Below are 24,037 nucleotides of genomic sequence, written 5' to 3' on the forward strand. Positions count from 1 at the left end.
GTTCTGTCACCAAGACAGAACGCCGGCAAAACTGCCAAATTGCGTCCTATCATAATGAGAACAGTATCTCCATTTGTGTTAGAACGCAATTCGCGACTTTGTTCATATCGGAATTTTATTCGAATTAATGAAACTCCAATCCTATTAATTACCACGGCTGCATCTTGCATTACTTTAGTAGATAGCTCCCTAATACCGTGGGAATTAGGGAGCTATCTACCAAAAGGCTGAATGACCTTGTAACAAAAAACCCTGTTTTATCCTTATAATTGCTGCATGGAACTGTGAACAAAGACTATTTGTTTTATTTAGCATTCCCTCGAAAGGACTGATCGTGCATTTGGCTATACTGTTCGTATACAGAATTTTCTGTTGAACGACCGACCACCCAGAGTAGGAGTGTGGCACCAATTTACCCCGTTGACCTGTGGAATACCGCAAACACCTTAACATTCTAATGGATCAACAGGGTGGTAGGCATTTGTTTATGCATTTTGTCTAGTCTAACGCACTCAGCGGTGTTTGGTCAGCGACCGCGTGGAACTGATTTTGACTACCTTTTTCCACGAACACCGCTGAACTTCTACCTTCTGTGCTTTCAACTAGAACCCTACGATCAAGGCGCTAATTTGTGAACGTATACATCCGAACAATCTGCGTTCAATGATGGGAAGTACGAACGGTTCCATTTGTGCATTTTACACATATTACAAAGGAAATATAGACAGACTGCAGAGATTGAAATTGTGGAACTATTTTGGGCAGAGAAACATGCGAACAGTCGTTCACATCCACATTTTGACTAACTCCCGAAACCCTTGTCCAATTCGTGCAATTTTTGGATATATTGTTCCCCTGAATGTATTGGTTATGATATGTAACTTTTGTTAAAACCCCAGGCATATTTTTTAAGTTTTGAAAAATTTGGAAAAGATTTTCAGCTTGGAGATAATTGAACTGATACGATTAACTCAATTATCTCCTAAGCAGAGGGGAGGAATGTCTTGTAATTAATGGGTGTGCTTTTACTGTGATATTGTAACTGATTGGCTGCTGTACTTTCATTGTTGGTGCCCCACCAGGTCCAGTGGATGGTAACATTACTGTAAAAACCTGCATAAAAGCAGATGCTGTGTGGTCATTAAATCAGTTTTACTTCACCCTTCAAAACGTAGCCTCGTCTCGTTATTGAACCTGCTCAGCATAATCACTAACTCTTTTAAAAGCTCTGCTTTTTTCTCTATTCTGATCCAGCGGATGGGATATCGCAACTCTACTACAACACAGCGTCTTGACAGGAAGGACGTCTCCAACGGCTGATACCCCTCTACAATCTATCAACCTCTACAACCTAAATTGGTCTTTCAGCCAAATTTACGAATACTAAGTAAAGATGACTTAGTATTAAGTAAATTCTGCCCCTACTCGCTATATTGTGAGTAGGGGCATGCCTAGTAAACAGTGAGCAGCCAGTGGTGGGGGGGGGGCTATTGTCCTCCCCCCGAGCGGCAGGTGGGGCCCTAAATAACAATAAGAGGGGTGGGTTATTGTCCTCCCCCACTCCCCACCCTACAGCAGTGAGTGGGGGTCCTAACGAACAAGCTGAACAGTCGCAAGATAGATGGGCTCCTGCTCTAAAAGCCGATTACCGGTGAATACTCAAAATAATCGAGACTCTACATGAACCAGGGCGCAAAACCTGGGTCCAGGACACGCTGGAGACCATCCTGATACTTTATCCGAGTGACTTCGGTGATCAGAGACCCGAAGTGGCACAGCACGGCCTGCTTGTGACGGAGCTGGGGAGAGACGGCCGCTCTCCTCGCCCTTACTGCGGGGGTGTGAAACCACTGAAACTCTACCCGTTCCACCCCCGGACCGGCGGGGGTTAACCCGGTCCGCTTCTAAGAGGCGACCCACCTGTAAAAAAAAAAAAATCAAAAAATAGTGCTGGGCGAGCAAAACATGCGGGCAGAGCCAAGCAAAATGGCGGACGCCACGTGTGATGTCAAGCAACACCGATAACAGCCTGACTTGCTGACCAGGATAAGCGACCTATTTAACGCCTTCTGGGGAAAATTAGCACTTAGGGAGCAGCAGGCTAAAAGACACAAACAGGAGGAACACTTACCAAAGGCGCAGCCGACACAATCCCTTCACAGGTGCGCACACCCTCGAACACAGAGGGCCCAGACATGGCGCCGAAGACCCCACACGGGCATACAAGCTCACAGGCCGAAACCCAATGCTGGCTAAGTTCCAACACAAGGAAAATCCGAACCCACCTAAATCCAGAGAACCGCAGCAAATCCAGAGAAGTGCAGCTACTCCTGCCCCTGAATACAGGGCAAGCCAAGACTTGGATGGTGCAAAGCACCCAGTGCGGGTCTCAGGACCACCCGGACAGCCCCGACGAGCTTCACAATGCCCGCTCCACATCCACACTAAACCTGTGGGTCCCTCCACTGGAAGGCTACTGAACCTGGCAAAGACACACTCCGGGCTGGTAATACCGAGACAGCGGGCCGGGAGGGCCCTTCAAGTAAAGCTCACTGATAAAAGTTCCCAGGGACTGTACTAGGCACTCAGAGGGGATCGGCTGAGCGTAGGCACACGAACGAAGCCTGCCAGGCATACACCTCGCTACAACTGGACTCCCTCACCACACCTCATAACATAAGACCTGCATTTATATGTTAGATTAGTGTACAGTAATAGTCTTTAACCTGCTGTTATTTTATTTTACTTTAATTCCTACAGAATTTTTGCCTTTGTTTTTTCTATGTGATAACCTAAATTGCATTGCATTAGACCACTTGCCAACATAACTTAAGGCAGCAATCCAAGCCTGTTTATATATGGCATAACACTGATGGTTTACTTTTTTTGTCTAAAACATGCTGTTACTGAATTGAGCATAACGGCATCCTCTTTAGCAGGAAAAGCAATGTTATATGTTTTGCTGCCTTTGTTTGTTTCTTTAAAGTGAGAATTTATTCTGAGTTCCATATGTTGTGTATTAAGCGCCGAGTAACATACTAACGCTCACCTCCTTAGCAAGTACTCCTAAGCAATAATTTCCCTATAACCCTGACACCAAGGCATTGATGACCATAACTTGTGGCGCAGATCAAATATTGTTTTATGGCACTATGTCCTATCTAAGCGTGTACCTCTCTAGTCCTGATAACAGACCGGGAGAAGGTGCCTGAAAAGCAATATCAATGCAGATACAAACAGATACAAAGATAACTGCTCACCCAAGCAATGTTAATACTGTACGCCTGCATGGAAATGCTCTAACCTCTAGACCTAATCTTACGTTATTTCATTTTACATGCTCTATTATTGTTGCCTTGTCAGATTAACGCATCAATCTATACCATATTAAAAAATGTGCACTGTTCAATCATTAAAATAGTGAGGGGGAAATAAGATAACTAACTTGTAAAGAAAAATAAAACTTACCATTTGATTTCTTCTTTTTTCAAAAATCTTTTGAATTTTTCTTAAATCTTCATTTTTCAGCCCCAAAAAAGGCCAAATAAAAAACCATCATACTTGTCGAACTTAAAATAAAATAAAAAACCCGGGCGCAAAAACAAAAAAACCTGACGCTAATTTTTTTTTAATTCACCTCCATGGGTGAAGATGGATTAATTTTTTTTAGCGTCAGGTTATTTCTTTTTGCACTCGGGTTTATTTTATTTTAAATTCGACGAGTATGATGGTTTTTTATTTGGCCTTTTTGGGGGCTGAAAATTTAAGATTTTAGAAAAATGAAGATTTTAGAAAAAAACTGCAATTTTACTCACCGTAAATTCCTTTTTCCTTAATATGGTGGCAGCACAATAGGGATGTACTCTTTCCATAGGCAAGCATCTGAAAGAAATCATCAATTAACATAAAAAGTCCCCCCCCCTACCAGGTATAAGAGACCCTGCAGCCTTAAGACCTCAGTACGTGTCAAGAAAACCACAGCGGAATCACAAAAACCTCAAAAAAACGTATTAATTAGATAAAGGGAGGGTGTGCTGTACTGCCACCATATTAAGGAAAAAAGAATTTACGGTGAGTAAAATTGCAGTTTTTCCTGGCATATGGTGGCAGTACAATAGGGATATATCGAGATCCCAAGTAAGTATTTCCTATTGCAAGGGCCTTGATTCCGCTCTGGCCCATTTTACTGCTGGAATCGTAGAGGTCAGATGACCCAAAACCTGCATGGCTTTTCTTACGGAACATTCTGATACCTGAAGAAGTTTCATTATCAACCTCTTAACTTTGTCTTCTTCTTGCTTGAAAGATGAATTGACAGGGTATCTGACTTGATCAAAAACCCTAAAAATAGGATGGACTTTGAAGGGGTAAGATGTGACTTTTCTAGATTTATAATTAGGCCAAAACAGCTTATAACACCTTGTGCCCGAAATCAGCGTCAGAGGCAGAGAATACATCTAGTCTGTAATGCTTCACAAAGGTGTTGAAATAAGACCAGGTAGCTGCTTTACATATCTCTTCCGGAGATGCACATGCTTTTTCGGCCCAAGACGTAGCCATGGCTCTAGTGGAATATGCTTTCAAGGAAGTAGGCATAGGAAGGTTCGATGAAGAATAAGCCAACTTTATAAACTCTACCAGCCATCTTGCCAACGTGGCTTTGGACACTACTTGACCTTTGAATTTTCCAAAGAAATTCACAAAAAAAGATCAGTTTTTCTATATGTAGAGGAGCGTTCTAAGTAGATTTTAAGCGACCTTCCTACATCCAGTAGGTTCCAATCAAATTCCCAATCCGGCTCAGCTGGACTAATGAAGGAAGGCAGACAAATAGGTTGGTTAATAACTTTGGAGGAGATGACTTTTGGAAGAAATGAAGGCTTAGGGAAGATAACCACTTTATCCGGATAAAACTTAGTAAAGTCAGGCGAAGAGGACAGCGCCTGCAGTTCCCCAATTCTCCTAGCTGAAGTAATTGCTACTAGAAACACGGATTTTAGGGCCACATTCTTCAAAGAGGCGTTTTCTAGCGGCTCAAAAGGTTGAGAACAAAGAAATTTCAAAACTAAGGACAAATCCCAAGAGGGAAACCAGACTTTTATAGGAGGCCTTTAAAAATCTCCTAATGAGAGGATTAGAAGCCCAATTCTTTACCAAAAAATGACTCAGAGCAGAAGCTTGGACCTTGAGGGTAGACCGACTAAAACCCTGTAAAAGACCATCTTGCAAAAAATTAAGGATTGTGTCAGCAGACGGATGGGATCTAATGCCATCTTTAGTAATGCACCAGTGAAGAAATCTTGTCCAAATCTTCAAGTATATAGAAGAGGTAGAGCTCTTAGTGGAGTTTAAAAGCAATTGAATGTTGTCTACCCCCCGAATGTGAACGGCTGAAATGTCTTCCAGATGGTACTGAGCCCAGGACATAAGAAGATACTTTTTTTTACTTTTGTACTGCCTTGTTTGTTCAGGTAGGACACAGTAGTCGGATTGTCCGACTGGATCTTTACAGCTTTCCCGAAATTGAAAACTTCGAACTGTTGAAGGGCGTAGAAGACTGCTAGCATTTCTCTGAAATTTGACGATTCCTTTCTTTCGTCTTTTGACCAAACACCCTGTCTTAAGTGATAACCTAGGTGAGCTCCCCAACCTGTTTTTGATGCGTCTGTTGAAATAACTACCCAGGATCTTAGGTGAAAGGACCGGCCTTTTGTAACAAATTTTTCCTGCAGCCACCAAGGGATTCTTTCTTTTGTATGATTTGATATACACATGATTGCATCCAAGTCTTCTTCCTTTTTCGACCACTGCGTAAGTATTTCCTATTGCAAGGGCCTTGATTCCGCTCTGGCCCATTTTACTGCTGGAATCGTAGAGGTCAGTTGACCCAAAACCTGCATGGCTTTTCTTACGGAACATTCTGATACCTGAAGAAGTTTCATTATCAACCTCTTTATCTTTGTCTTCTTCTTGCTTGAAAGATGAATTGACAGGGTATCTGACTTGATCAAAAACCCTAAAAATAGGATGGACTTTGAAGGGGTAAGATGTGACTTTTCTAGATTTATAACCCACCCATGTTCTTCCAGGGTTTTTAGAGTGTAGGCCACATCTGAATTCAGTGTGGTTCTTGTATCTGCTTTTATCCACCAGTCGTCCAAATAGGGTACGATTGTGATACCTCGTAGCCTTAGAAGTGCAGTGATTGGCGTGAGGATCTTTGTAAAAATCCTGGGTGCTGAGGCTAGCCCGAACGGGAGAGCCCTGAACTGGAAATGATGGATACTCTTTCCTTTCTTTATAGCAAACCTGAGGTATCTTCTTGAGCTCACATCCATAGGAACATGCAGATAGGCATCCTTTAGATCCAAGGTGGCCATAAAATCTCCTCTTCGAAGGATATGAGTGACAGACTATTGTTTCCATTCGGAAATGTTGATAAGAAATGAGTTTGTTTAGGGATTTTAGATCTAAAATTGGGCGAAAAGACATGTCTGGTTTTGGAACAAGGAACAAGCGGGAGCATACCCCTTGATAAACTTGAGAATTTGGAACCCTTTCTATAACACCTTTTCTTAAGAGGGAAACAGTGGCGGTAAAAAGGGCTTGTTTTTTTAATCTTGACTGGTAGGAGGAGACAAGGAATTTCGACCTTGGAAAATCCAAGAATTCTATTCGGTAACCATTTTGGATTATATTCAAAACCCATGGATTTGTAGTTGTTTCTCTCCATTTGTGAACGAAACTCTGTAACCCTCCTTCTACTCTGATGGCGTCAGAAATGTTTGTTTCTGTCAGATTTGTCTGTTTGAGTGTCAAACTTCTGATATCTCTTTTGTTGACGAAAACCCCTGGGTTTGACTTGAAAACCCCTCCGGTGCATGAATTTGAAATTTCTGTACCTGGGCTTCCAGGAATACTTTCTGTCTTGGGGCAAGGCCTTCTTAGTTTCTGACATTTGTCGTACCAATTCTTCTAGGGGAGACCCAAACAACTTTTTTTCTCCAAGGGAAGTTCACATAATGCAGCTTTTGAAGCAGTGTCTGCTGCCCAGGCCTTAAGCCACAGTGCCCTTCAGGTTACAGATGACAAACCCATGATACGAGCTGATAGTTTAATCACCTCTGCAACAATATCCATAAGATATTAATTTGACAACCTCAAATTTTGGAATAGGAGGGACAGGCCTTTGTCCTGGGTATCACCCAGACCTTCTTCCAAGGTATTCAACCAAAGATTCTGAGCTCTTGCCACTGAAGCCCCGGCTAATGCAGCTTTTGCCTGAAAACCTGCTGCCTGATAAGCCCGTCTGCTGGAAGTTTCAGCTCTCTTATCCATAGGGTCTTTCAGACCCGAAATCTCCCCAATAGGTAAAGTAGTTTTTTTAGACAATTGCGCAACTTGTACATCAACTACTGGAAAATCTTCCTATTTATCATCCTCCTGTATTTTAACAATACTTTTAAAATGACTGGAGATAAAGGCCCTTTTTTCTGGGTTCTTCCATTCCCTGAAAATTAAATCCAGCATCTTTTGTTGGATTGGAAGAAATTTACTCCTGGTTTTATCAGCTGTCTCATCAGCAAGGACCATAGTAACCTCTTTAATAAATTTCCTCAGCTCGTCACGAGGAAACCCCACATCATTATCAAAAGATTCACTAGAAGATCTGAATCTGAAAAGGAACATTCCCAAGAAGAGAGTTCTGAACCAGATGGTGTCCTCTTCCTTTTAGCTCTCTGCTTATTAGTTATAACAGGAGAAGTCTGAGCTGTTTCTTTAAAAGACTCAAAGGTCTGGGCTAGATTATCCTGAAACCAAGACAAAAAAGACTTCATTTCTTGTTGCTTGGATTTTTCTAGCGATAATGAGGAGCAATTATTACAGATTTTCCTTTTGAACCCATCTGGCAAAGGAGTGGAGCATTCACTACAACAGAGATGTTTAGACTTGGAACTGGCTTTTCTATTGTCCGTAGAAAAAGGGCTAGACATATAAATTTAAACAATATTTGAATTGGACTTGAATCAATCTATCTAGAAAGTTTTGAAGAATAGAAGCCATCAGGATCCTACCTCTAAAACCTCTGACCCGTGTGGGGGGGCTGGTGACACGGGAGATCCTCAATGCCAAGCATCCATGCTGACAGACAGATCTGCACAGCATTATATGCAGCTTATTTCAAATTTGGCGCCATTGTTTGGGGAGTTCAAACCACGCATGCGCGATAGCGCGGTTGGAACTCCGGTGGAACGCAAAACCACCCGGGCGTGCGTTCAACCGCTGTGCGCATGCTCCTCCGAGGGACAGGGATTCGCTGCCCTAAAGGACTGGCTCCTTGCTTAGCCGGTGACCTCACGCGGCATAAAAGCAGGCTTTCATACCTGCCTCCGTAACTGCAGTATGTCCAATGGCCGTTCAGCACTCCACCCGGGAGGCTATCAGGCCGGATCCCCCTGGCAGCAACCCATGTGCCTCACCACTGCTCTCCATCTTCCAGATGCCGACAGTTCCTGTTGGAACAAGAAAGAACTGAGGTCCTAAGGCCGCAGGGTCTCTTATACCTGGTAGGGGGAGGAACTTTTTATGTTAATTGATGATTTCTTTCAGATGCTTGCCTATGGGAAGAGTACATCCCTATTGTACTGCCACCATATGCCAGGAAAATGAAGATTTTAGAAAAATTAAGACATCAAATGGTAAGTTTTATTTTTCTTTATAGGTTAGTTATTTTATCCCCCCTCTCACCAATTTTAGGGTGAGGGGGGTAGGTAGGGGATTGTTTTTTATTTGGATGGGGGGGCTGACGTGGGGCTTGGGGACCACTAGTCAACTTGGGGGGGGGGGGAGGGATTTTCATTTAGAGCCCCCACCCGCTCCTCAGGGTTGGGGGCCAGAGGGGGAGGACAACAGGTCCCCCCGCCCTTATTGTTAATTAGGGCCCCCACACATCGCTCAGGGGCGGGGACCCTTATAGCTATTTAGAGCCCCCACAGGCTGCTCACTGTTAAGTAGACATGCCCCATATAGCGAGTAGGGGCATTTTGGAGATTTTAATCTCCCTTATCCTATTATGGGGGTCCACAGGAACTTCCTCTACCCACACAAAGATGACGTCACCTTGAATATAGAACGGGGAAGAAAATAAAGATTAGAAAATAGGTAATATGGGTGGCTTAGGGAAATTTGGGGGTGACTAAGTGGTCAGTTAGATGTAGTGGAGTCGGGAGGGGGGGTTAAAAAAAAACGTGATTCGGCCATGACAGTGCCGCTTTAAGTATTTTGTGTGCTTTACCCCCTTCCCTAGCAAAATTATGTATACTCTCTTTTACTTTAATTTGCTTTGCAAAATTCGATTTAGTCCATAAAGCCTCACTTATCTACATTCTAAACACATGCAGCATCTACTACCTAAGGTTCTGATATTGAAATTGTAGTAGATTCCTTGTTTGACCTGCCAGTGGAAATGAAAATAGTAAAACCCATACATAGAAAAACTGACAATATTTTTTCTGGTTTATGGTTATATACATTTTTAGTTCAGTAATAACAATTTGTTTGTATATTTATTAGGGATGCAACGAAATCAAAATTCTGGTTCGAAACCGAAAAATTCAGGATGTCCTTGGCCGAAAACTGAAACCGAAAATGACTTTTTCCCCCCCAAATGATTTAAAAAAAAAATTGTTATTTTTTCTATAATTTTTGTAATATTAGACTTTTTAATAAATTTAATTAATTTAATATAAAAAAACTTCCCTTCTCTTTTAATGGTCATACTGCGTTAGGGCGAATAGAGGTTCTACTTGAATGTTCTAACTAGCGTATTGTTCGCCCCTCTCCTCCCCTGTGTCCCATAGTGTTCTTTCCCCCCTCCTCTGTCCCAAAAACAAAATGTATTTTTTATTTTATTTTTTGCCAAATTTGACCCTTTTTCAGCCAAAACGGGATAGGCCCATTGTCGGCCGGAAATTTTGTTGCATCCCTAATATTTATAACACATATACCTAGTGTTTTTCAGCAAAAACAACACACCTTTCTCACCACTCTATGGGTTTTGACATGTTTTTGTTTTATTATGATTTTCAGCTCTTTACAATTAATATACATTTAGAGCCAAGGGATGTGCATGTGATTGGGTTTTGAAACTAATCAAACAGAAAGGAGGATATAAACTAATAATGAACATGTCGCTCTGTATAATAATACTGAGTATCTATACGCTGATAATAAACATGTTGCTCTGTATAATAATACTGAGTATCTATACACTGATAATAAACATGTGGCTCTTTATAATAATACTGAGTATCTATACGCTGATAATAAACATGTCGCTCTGTATAATAATACTGAGTATCTATACACTGATAATAAACATGTCGCTCTGTATAATAGTACTGAGTATCTATACACTGATAATAAACATGTCGCTCTGTATAATACTGAGTATCTATACAGTGATAATAAACATGTCGCTCTGTATAATAATACTGAGTATCTATACACTGATAATAAACATGTGGCTCTTTATAATAATACTGAGTATCTATACACTGATAATAAACATGTGGCTCTTTATAATAATACTGAGTATCTATACGCTGATAATAAACATGTCGCTCTGTATAATATTACTGAGTATCTATACGCTGTTAACCCCTTAAGGACACATGACATGTCTGACACGTCATGATTCCCTTTTATTCCAGAAGTTTGGTCCTTAAGGGGTTAATAAACATGTCACTCTGTATAATAATACTGAGTATCTATACGCTGATAATAAACATGTCGCTCTGTATATTACTGAGTATCTATACGCTGTTAATAAACATGTCACTCTGTATAATAATACTGAGTATCTATACGCTGATAATAAACATGTCGTTCTGTATATTACTGAGTATCTATACGCTGATAATAAACATGTGGCTCTGTATAATAATCCTGAGTATCTATACACTGAAAATATTCATGTCACTCTGTATAATACTGAGAATCTATACACTAATAATAAACATGTCGCTCTGTATAATAATACTGAGTATCTATACGCTGATAATAAACTCAATGCTCTGTATAATAATACTAAGTATCTATACACTGATAATAAACATGTCGCTCTGTATAATAATACCGAGTATCTATACGCTGATAATAAACATGTGGCTCTGTATAATAATACTGAGTATCTATACGCTGATAATAAACATGTGGCTCTTTATAATAATACTGAGTATCTATACGCTGATAATAAACATGTCGCTCTGTATAATAATCCTGAGTATCTATACGCTGATAATAAACATGTCACTCTGTATAATAATACTGAGTATCTATACGCTGATAATAAACATGTGGCTCTTTATAATAATACTGAGTATCTATACGCTGATAATAAACATGTCGCTCTGTATAATATTACTGAGTATCTATACGCTGTTAATAAACATGTCACTCTGTATAATAATACTGAGTATCTATACGCTGATAATAAACATGTGGCTCTTTATAATAATACTGAGTATCTATACGCTGATAATAAACATGTCGCTCTGTATAATAATCCTGAGTATCTATACGCTGATAATAAACATGTCACTCTGTATAATAATACTGAGTATCTATACACTGATAATAAACATGTGGCTCTTTATAATAATACTGAGTATCTATACGCTGATAATAAACATGTTGCTCTGTATAATAATCCTGAGTATCTATACACTGATAATAAACATGTCGCTCTGTATAATAATACAGAGTATCTATACACTGATAATAAACATGTCGCTCTGTATAATAATTCTGAGTATTGCGCTTGCTGCCGGACCCCCCACAGTACTTAACAAGCCACCGGACCACCAGGGAATACAATATCCCCCCTCCCTGGTAAGAAGCAGGGAGGGGGAGGGGGGGGGGACTAAAAGAAACAAAAACAACACAATTAACGTGTATGCCCCGAACACAAAACAACACCAATTCCTAGGACGCACGCTGAACACCTTGATGAAATTCACAGAAGGCACTCTAATAATCGGAGGAGACCTGAACCTGGCGCTACACCCGGACAAAGACTCCTCATCCCCACAGAACGCAACCCCGCACAACAAGTACGCGAACACACTGCGCCTCCTCCACCACCACCAATTAGCAGACTGCTGGCGGGCTATGCACCCTACGACCCACGATTACACCTTCTACTCAAGGACCCAATCAACTTACACCAGGCACAACTACTTCCTCACGCCGCACCGAAACTTGACCTTACTCACCAGCGCAGAGATCTTGCCGATGACATGGTCAGACCATTGCCCGATCCGCTTACGGCTGCAGTCACCACTGTTCAGACCCAGACAAATGTTGTGGCGGTTGAATGAATCACTTCTATCAGACAAGACGGTGGTAGATAAAATCGGCAACTCCATACGGACATACTTTGAGGTAAACGAGACAGACGACGTGACGCCGCTGACATGTTGGGAGGCACACAAAACAGTGATACGCGGCCAGATCATCGCACTCAGCGCATCCCGCAAGAAGGCAGCGACACAAGAGATCCTCGACCTCAGCCAAGACATAGCAACCATAGAAGCTAGACACAAACGCACTCTGGACGCGACAACGTACAGGGACCTGGTGGCCAAACGAGACCAACTCACCACACACCTCAACCGTTCGATACAACGCTCATACCAACACTACAAACACATGATACACGAACACGGAGACAAGTGCGGGAGGCTACTAGCGAACCTCCTCAAACACCGCAAAACCCAACTCTACATTCCGAAAATCAAGGACACAAGACAGCAACTCAGACACCGACCAGACCACATATCCACAGCGTTCCGAGCATACTACCAGAACCTGTATAACCTCCGCCGAACTGCCCCAGGAACTTCGCGGGCGAGCATAACTGAAAACATTCGAGACTACTTGAACTCCGCAAACGTGCCTGACATAGGCGACACAGCACGAGAAGCGCTGCAAGCACCCATTACGGCAGAAGACATAGCGTATGCCATCAAGAGAGCGAAAACCGGCAGAGCACCAGGACCAGATGGCCTCCCCCTCCAGTATTACAAAACATTTACACTAGACACGACACCGAAGCTCCTGAAGGCACTAAATTCCATCCAAGATGGGGCCTTACCGACGGCCCAATTCACTTCGGCCAACATTACCCTGCTCCCGAAAGAGGGGAAGGACCCAACACTGTGCCCCAGTTATCGCCCGATATCAGTACTTAACACGGACCTTAAGCTTCTCGCTAGTATCCTCGCAACCCGGCTGGCGCCACTGCTCCCCGAATCAATCCACCCAGACCAAACGGGTTTCATCCCAGGTAGAGAAGTACGGGACAACACCATCAGAGCCCTGAACATCATAGCCCACGTCAAAACACAACGGACGCCAGTGCTACTCCTGTCAACTGACGCGGAAAAAGCGTTCGACAGGGTAGACTGGGACATGATGTTCGCCACCCTACGACAATTCGGCATAGGGGCAAGATACCTCACCTGGGTGACGGCACTCTACACTCACCCGACGGCAAGGATCAGGATAAATGGCGCATTATCAGACCCGTTCCACATCCTCAACGGGACCAGGCAAGGCTGCCCACTATCGCCCTTATTGTTTGCAATGACACTGGAGCCCTTCCTCAATAGGATCCGACAGAACACAGATATACAAGGAATGAGGATTGGACACTCGCACCATAAAATCCTGGCCTACGCGGACGACCTCCTGTTCGTGGTCACGAACCCGGAGACCTCCCTCCGGGCCATACAGGGGGAATTTGAACAATACGGCCGACTATCGAACCTCCAAATCAACTACTCAAAGTCGGAGATCTTAAATTTAAACATCAACCACGCACTGAGTGCCACGATCCGGAGACAACACCCATATCGCTGGTGTGACCACCGGATGAGATACCTGGGGGTCTGGCTCACGCCCAACCCAGCAGACCTATACACACACAATTACCTCCCCATGCTAAAAAAGGCAACGGAGGAACTGCACAAATGGAACTCCTACTACATATCATGGCTAGGAAGGGTAAATGCGGTCAAAATGACGCTGCTTCCCAAACTACTATTCATATTTCAAACAGTCCCGATAGCAGCCCCACTAACCTTCTTCAAGACTCTGAAAACGGAAGTCCGTAAATTCATATGGAAGGGCAAGTCTCCCCGGGTAGCGCACGCCCAACTAATCCTCCCCAAACTCCGCGGGGGACTGGCACTGCCAGACTTTGAAAAGTACTATCACGCGGCACACCTCACGAGAATCATCAGTTGGACGGTGGCCAGCGGCACGAAACCATGGACCCAACTAGAGTCAGACACGACCAACTGCGACCTCAGAACACTACCTTGGATCCCAAAAGAAGCATACAAACATAAACACATCAACAACCCATTTGTGGCGGCCACCATGCGAGTCTGGCACGGACAAGGCACAAGGCAATACCTAACGACGGACCCAGGCCCACTCCTCCCCTTGAAAGGCAACCCAGATTTCCCGGCAGGGGACATGGGCCCAACCCCATACCCAATAGGGCACAAGCCAATCATCCGCATGAAGGATGTCCTTCGGAACCCCTTCGACATCCGACCGCTGAACGAACTATTCCCGGATAGACCGCATACATTTGCGCACACACTCCAGAGGGCACAAATGACACGATACGCCCGATCCATCCCTCAAAAACCATCTCTCCTGAGAGACCTAACAACGTTTGAACACATCTGTATGCAAGACAAAGAGCCGCCGCGCGCCATATCACAAATCTATACGCTCCTAATCACGAGCAGATATATACTAGCACCCCCGTGCATCAGACAGTGGGAGGAGGAACTAGAAGAACCCATGACAGAGGCGGAATGGAACACCCTCATCACCTTGATACCGAAAACACCAGGCTCAGCACGCCTACAGGAGAACTCCTACAAACTCTTCACCAGGTGGTACTTGACACCAACAACGCTCCATGCAAGAAACTCGGAGATACCAGACACCTGCTGGAGATGCGAGGGGGCAGTGGGGACGTTCACACACATCTGGTGGACATGCCCCAAGATCCGCCCATACTGGGAGACGGTCCGGAAAACTATACATGAAGTAACGGATGAATTACTGCCTGAGACCCCAGCCGCCTTCCTTCTACACAAAACCACCATGCCGACACAGACATACATCAGATCCATTATTCCCAGACTACTCAATGCAGCCAAAGCGACCATCCCCATCTACTGGAAGCAAACTACTACACCCCCACTGAGTCGCTGGATAGAAGAGGTGGAAGCGACGCGAAAATTTGAGGACCTGAAAGCCGACACCACGCGACAAAGAGATCGCTACACTCAACGCTGGTTTCACTGGCTACACCACACCGCGTCGGACCCCTTCCAAAGCCGCCTCGCAGCAAACACCCCTGAGAGGAACGAGCGAGAGGGAGAGGGAGACAGGCTCGAGCGGGAGTCCGGGGAGCCCGGGGGCTGAACGGAACGGGGCGGCGACGGGGGACTGGAAAACAGAAAACAGGCCACCAACCCTCCCCTCACCCACCCATCCATGACACATCCACACACACTAACATACTCAAAATTCGACTTCGGACACGAGAGAAAGTTACACCACCATATGAAGTGAAGGGGAAGCACACCGCGACCACAACCAACCACAGGCCAAAACGATACACGCATGACAAACCTAACCCACACAACACAAACACCGGAGTACATTCCGAGAGCTTACGACGAACAAACACGGTATGACCAAGACGTGACAAAGTAATATAATTGCTCCCACACCACAGACTCGAACACAGGAGACACGGGCCGCGACAACGACCACCCCATCCCACACATCAAATTAAAAACTAAATCCTGACCCGCGCATTAGCTGAACAACCAGTTAGGTAAAAGCGACAACATGACCAAAGAATGAGACACGCCCAGACCAGAGGAACTACATAGCGACAACCCAAGGGCATGAACCCACCTGGAACACTGGATACAGTGCTGCCCATAGGACCGCAACAAGCCCCGCTCACACCACGCACCCATACAATACACAACCACACACTGCCTTCAAAACGCTCCAACCGCACATAAGGCAGGCGGCCACCTCTGTAGATACGACACACAGCGCTACAACACGCGACAAAACCCAAAACACACACAGGAACACGCTCACACTCATCGAACTACACACACGCACGAACCAAACTAAAGGCAACACACGCACTATGACAGATGATAAAGATGCAAGAACAGCCCCCGAGCGGGCAACCAAACGCTACACCAGACGTAAGGAGAACCATGCCTCAGTGCAGGTAGCAAAGCGTTATGTACAAAGTTATGAAAACGAAGCCTCAGCGCAGGCAACTAAATGTTGTGTTTGATGTAATGAGTAAAAAGCCTCTGCGTAGGCAACTGTATGTTGTGATGGATGTAATGAGTAAACGCCTCTGCGCAGGCAACTGCATATACAGATTGACGCAAAGAGAAACATGCCTCTGCGCAGGCAACCGAACGTAATGATTGAATGCAATGGTAACCCACGCTTATGACATGATACCAATAAAAATATGTAAAACAAAAACAACACAATTTAAATATTAAAAACAATAATAATAATTAACATAAAAAAATCCCCCCCTCCATTTTACACAAATTACATCACTACACAAACACACCCACACACACACACACACTGCATTACATACATACACACTACACAAACACACACACTCACTGCATTACATACATACATACACACTACACAAACACACACACACACAAACTGCATTACATGCATACACACTACACAAACACACACTGCATTACATACATACACACTACACAAACACACACACTGCATTACATGCATACACACTACACAAACACACACACTGCATTACATGCATACACACTACACAAACAAACACTCCATTACATGCATACACACTACACAAACACACACTCCATTACATACATACACTACACAAACTGCATTACATACATACACACTACACAAACACACACAAACTGCATTACATACATACACACTATACAAACACACACAAACTGCATTACATACATACACACTACACAAACACACACACTGCATTACATACATACACACTACACAAACACACACACTGCATTACATACACAAACACACACACACTGCATTACATACATACACACTACACAAACACATACACTGCATTACATACATGCATACACTACACAAACACACACTGCATTATATATACACACTACACAAACACATACACTGCATTACATACATGCATACACTACACCAGTGGTAGTCAACCTTTTTCTACCTACCGCCCACTAATGCATCTTTTTGGTTGAAAAAATTTCCTTACCGCCCACCAGTTTTCGCGCAAATGCAGAATATTTTTAAGAAAGGAGGGTGTTTTTAAAAAAAATAAATGTACGTACATTTATCTTTTTATTTCTACTTAATGCAGGTTTATAAGGTTTTTAACTTTATAACGTTTAATGAGAAAACAATAAAGTAAATTGAAATAACCTTTACTAGTGATTAATGAGATCCATGAGGTTGATGCTGCGAGACTAAATATTTGATTTCTGGTTCGATTTTCGTAAGGAACAAACGAAGGTCTCTTTCAGTGATATTCAGACGACTTCTCTGTTTGCGCATAATATGATTTCTCATTTGTGCGTCAGCTCATCTCCTCTCCCTCCTCAATTCCCCTCCCCACCTTTTTTTCCCCTTTTTTCTATTTTTTAACCGTCCTTATAGCAATGCCCAGTAGGAAGGCTGAGCTAGGTAGCCCACTTACTATAGTCCACTATAACATACAGACACACAAAAAAGACACACACACATACAAAGACACAGACAGGCACACATACAAAGACACAGACAGGCACACATACAAAGACACAGACAGGCACACATACACACACACACGTATGTGTGCCTGTCTGTGTCTTTGTATGTGTGCCTGTCTGTGTCTTTGTATGTGTGTCCTGTGTGTGTGTCCTGTGTGTGTGTGTCTGTATGTTATAGTGGACTATAGTAAGTGGGCTACCTAGCTCAGCCTTCCTACTGGGCATTGCTATAAGGACGGTTAAAAAATAGAAAAAAGGGGAAAAAAGGTGGGGAGGGGAATTGAGGAGGGAGAGGAGATGAGCTGACGCACAAATGAGAAATCATATTATGCGCAAACAGAGAAGTCGTCTGAATATCACTGAAAGAGACCTTCGTTTGTTCCTTACGAAAATCGAACCAGATATCAAATATTTAGTCTTGCAGCATATACATACAAACAGACAGGCACACATACAAACAGACATGCACACACACATAAGACATACATAGACACACACAAATGCAGACACACATACAATGAGACATACATACAAAGACAAGACACGCATACATACAGACAGACACATACACACACACAAGACACATACGACACACAAGACACATACGACACACACAAGACATACATACAGACAGGCACACATACAGACACACAAGACACATACATACAAACAGACACACACAGACATGCACACACACATGCAGACATACATAGACACACACACATGCAGACACAAGACACACATACAATGACACATACATACAAAGACAAGACACACATACATACAGACAGACACATACACACACACACACAAGACATACATACAGACACACACACATATATACACAGACAGACACATACACACACAGAAGACATACATACAAAGACACATACAGACAGACAGACACACACACACACGACATACCTACAAAGACACACACACACATTATATTTAAGTCACCCTCCTGTTTCCTACCTTTAAGGTGCAGGAGGGTGACTTTCCCTGGGGTCCAGTGGTGGCTCAGGTGGATGGGAGTCAGAGTTCCCACTCTGACTCCCTGGTGTTCCTCCCGCGCGGCTCTCAGTTTTAGCTGGGAGGAGTGACCGGGGAATCACTTCCTCCCAGCTCTGATGTCATCACAGGGGGCCCGGTCACGCTGTTAAAGCGCCCAGCGCTGACCGGGCCCCCTTACAATCCGCATCCATCGGGTGGCCCTGACAGCGTGGGCCACCCGATGGACACTTTGGAAGGCGGCCCCGGCGGTTTACCGGGCGGGCCGGAGCCGCAAATGGTCACGGCGGTACCCAGTCGCACGGGTACCGCCGGCTCGCACCCGCCCGCCCGATCAACCTGGAAATCCCTACCGCCCACCTGGAATCCTGGAACGCCCACTAGTGGGCGGTAGGGACCAGGTTGACGAACCATGCACTACACAAACACACGCTGCATTATATATACACACTACACAAACACACTGCATTCCATACACATACACACTACACAAACACACACTCTACACAAACACACACACACTACACAAACACACACACTGCATTCACTTTACCCACACTACATTCACTATACACACACTACATTCTATACACACACTACATTCACTTTACCCACACTACATTCACTATACACACACTACACAAACAGACTCTGCATTCACTATACACACACTACACAAACACACACTCTGCATTCACTATACACACACTACACAAACACACACTCTGCATTCACTATACACACTACACAAACACACACTCTGCATTCACTTTACACACTATACAAACACACACTCTGCATTCACTTTACACACTATACAAACACACACTCTGCATTCACTATATATATATATATATATATATATATATATATATACACACACACACACTACACAAACACTCACTGCATTCACTATACACACTACACAAATACACACTGCATCCACTACACACACAGCTCCCCTGCCTAAATACACTTCATCCACTACATGTGGCATGTATATTTTGTGCATTTACCGTTAGAAAGAGTTTATTTTTTCAAAATGGTAAAAGTACAGAATAACGGCAAGTTATCGGCTATCGGCCTGAAGGTTCACAGCTTATCGGTATCGGCTCTAAAAAAATCAATATCGGTCGATCCCTACTGATAATAAATGTGTCGCTCTGTATAATAATGCTGATGTCATGCCTTAATTATAATATCCCCTTACTTCCTGGTTCCACGGAGCTTAGCCACACCTCTTCATGACCCGGTCTCCCTACTTAATCTGACCGCACCAGCTGATCGAGGCTGGATTAATGAACTACGTTCCGTACTCACGAACCGGCTGCAACATCGTTGTGAAAGCCCTCTGTTACCGGACCGGACTGGAAGACTTCAAGTTCCCTTCACCTTTCCTCATCCACGGCTAAAGCTGAACTCTATCCATGCAGGATAATCCGCCTCTGAGGAAATCTCGGGAACCAGTGTTCTATGTGCCGGAAGCTAAGTAAAACCTCTGTGATAAGCGTTGCATCTCAAAGCTGTTATTTCCTGTCTCCAAAGTCCTTCGTTAAAGCCAACCGTTACAGCTAACTTCAACTCATACTTGTCTCAGTTAGCTGCATCTATCTTTCTTCAGTTAAAGTCTATGGAACAGCTATTGTAACTTCTTATCATCTAATTAATTAATACTACTAAAGGACTCTTGCTGCTTCAGTTACCGTTTACTCCTTAAAGCTACAGTGCATATAATTGTGGACTTCAGTTATCGTTTACTCCTTAAAGCTACAGTGCATATAATTGTGGACTTCAGTTATCGTTTACTCCTTAAAGCTGCAGTGCATATAATTGTGGACTTCAGTTATCGTTTATTACTTAATGCTACAGTACCTGTAAATTGGAATTAAAGTCAATACCAATTACTTTCTAATAAATATTCGAACTATAAGAAATCTGCAGTTGTGTTCCTTCATAACAAATGTTTAAACGTGACAGCTGAGTATCTATACGCTGATAATAAACATGTCGCTCTATATAATGATGGCGAGTATCTATACACTGATAATAAACATGTCGCTCTGTATAATAATACTGAGTATCTATACACTGATAATAAACATGTCGCTCAGTATAATAATACTGAGTATCTATACGCTGATAATAAACATCTCGCTCTGTATAATAATACTGAGTATCTATACGCTGATAATAAACATGTCACTCTGTATGATAATACTGAGTATCTATACGCTGATAATAAACATGTCGCTCTGTATAATAATACTGAGTATCTATACACTGATAATAAACACGTCACTCTGTATGATAATACTGAGTATCTATACGCTGATAATAAACATGTGGCTCTGTATAATAATTCTGAGTATCTATACGCAGATAATAAACATGTCGCTCTGTATAATGATATCGAGTATCTATACACTGATAATAAACATGTCGCTCTGTATAATAATACTGAGTATCTATACGCTGATAATAAACATGTCGCTCTGTATAATAATACTAAGTATCTATACGCTGATAATAAACATGTGGCTCTGTATAATAATACCGAGTATCTATACGCTGATAATAAACATGTCGCTCTGTATAATAATATTGAGTATCTATACGCTGATAATAAACATGCCACTCTGTATAATAATAATGAGTATCTATATGCTGATAATAAACATGTCGCACTGTATAATAATCCTGAGTATCTATACACTGATAATAAACATGTCGCTCTGTATAATAATACTGAGTATCTATACGCTGATAATAAACATGTCGCTCTGTATAATGATACCGAGTATCTATACGCTGATAATAAACATGTTGCTCTGTATAATAATACGGAGTATCTATACACTGATAATAAACATGTCGCTCTGTATAATAATACTGAGTATCTATACACTGATAATAAACATGTTGCTCTGTATAATAATACCGAGTATCTATACACTGATAATAAACATGTCGCTCTGTATAATGATACAGAGTATCTATACACGGTTAATAAACATGTCGCTCTGTATAATAATTCTGAGTATCTATACGCTGATAATAAACATGTCTCTGAGTATAATAATACTGAGTATCTATACGCTGATAATAAACATGTAGCTCTGTATAATAATACTGAGTATCTATACGCCGATAATAAACATGTCGCTCTGTATAATAATACTGAGTATCTATACACTGATAATAAACACGTCGCTCTGTATAATAATACTGAGTATCTATACACTGATAATAAACACGTCGCTCTGTATAATAATACTGAGTATCTATACGCTGATAATAAACATGTTGCTCTGTATAATGATACCGAGTATCTATACACTGATAATAAACATAACGCTCTGTATAATAATACCAAGTATCTATACACTTATAATAAACATGTTGCTCTGTATAATAATATTGAGTATCTACACGCTGAAAATAAACATGTCGCTCTGTATAATGATGGCGAGTATCTATACACTGATAATAAACATAACGCTCTGTATAATAATACTTAGTACCTATATTCTGATAATAAAACTGTAGCTATATATAATAATACTGAGTATCTATACGCTGATAATAAACATGTCGCTGTATAATAATACTGAATATCTATACGCTGATAATAAACACGTCGCTCTGTATAATAATACTGAGTATCTATACACTGATAATAAACACGTCGCTCTGTATAATAATACTGAGTATCTATACGCTGATAATAAACATGTCGCTGTATAATAATACTGAATATCTATACGCTGATAATAAACACGTCGCTCTGTATAATGATACTGAGTATCTATACACTGATAATAATCATGTCGCTCTGTATAATAATACTGAGTATCTATACACTGATAATAAACACGTCGCTCTCTATAATAATACTGAGTATCTATACACTGATAATAAACATGTCGCTCTGTAAAATAATACTGAGTATTTATACGCTGATAATAAACATGTCGCTCTGTATAATAATACTGAGTACCTATAATCTGATAATAAAACTGTAGCTATGTATAATAATACTGAGTATCTATACACTGATAATAAACATGTCGCTCTGTATAATAATACTGAGTATCTATACACTGATAATAAACATGTCGCTCTGTATAATAATACAGAGTATCTATACGCTGATAATAAACATGTCGCTCCGTATAATAGTACTGAGTATCTATACGCTGATAATAAACATGTCGCTCTGTATAATGATCGAGTATCTATACGCTGATAATAAATATGTCACTCTGTATAATAATACGGAGTATCTATACACTGATAATAAACATGCCGCTCTGTATTATAATACTGAGTATCTATACGCTGATAATAAACATGTGGCTCTGTATAATAATCCTGAGTATATATACACTGATAATAAACATGTCGCTCTGTATAATAATACTGAGTATCTATACACTGATAATAAACATGTCGCTCTGTATAATAATACTGAGTATCTATACGCTGATAATAAACATGTCGCTCTGTATAATAATACTGAGTATCTATACGCTGATAATAAACATGTCGCTCTGTATAATGATCCGAGTATCTATACACTGCTAATAAACATGTTGTTCTGTATAATAATACTGAGTATCTATACACTGATAATAAACATGTTGCTCTGTATAATAATACTGAGTACCTATAATCTGATAATAAAACTGTAGCTATGTATAATAATACTGAGTATCTATACACTGATAATAAACATGTTGCTCTGTATAATAATACTGAGTATCTATACACTGATAATAAACATGTCGCTCTGTATAATAATACTGAGTATCTATTCGCTGATAATAAACACGTCGCTCTGTATAATGATACCGAGTATCTATACGCTGATAATAAACATGTCACTCTGTATAATAATACGGAGTATCTATACACTGATAATAAACATGTCACTCTGTATAATAATACAGAGTATCTATACACTGATAATAAACATGTCGCTCTGTATAATGATACTGAGTATCTATACACTGATAATAAACACGTCGCTCTGTATAATAATACCGAGTATCTATACGCTGATAATAAACATGTCGCTGTATAATAATCATTAGTATCTATACACTGATAATAAACATGTTGCT

At 41.8% G+C, this 24,037-nt stretch overlaps 1 protein-coding gene across 1 annotated transcript in view; it reads right to left on the bottom strand.

Annotated features, from left to right (window-relative positions):
• LOC134568449 (oocyte zinc finger protein XlCOF6-like) overlaps positions 1–24,037 on the bottom strand; it is a 31,887-nt gene that overhangs the window by 2,819 nt on the left and 5,031 nt on the right. The window lies entirely within an intron of this gene.

The sequence above is a fragment of the Pelobates fuscus genome, chromosome 7, assembly GCF_036172605.1.
Source record: "Pelobates fuscus isolate aPelFus1 chromosome 7, aPelFus1.pri, whole genome shotgun sequence".
Taxonomy (NCBI): domain Eukaryota; kingdom Metazoa; phylum Chordata; class Amphibia; order Anura; family Pelobatidae; genus Pelobates; species Pelobates fuscus.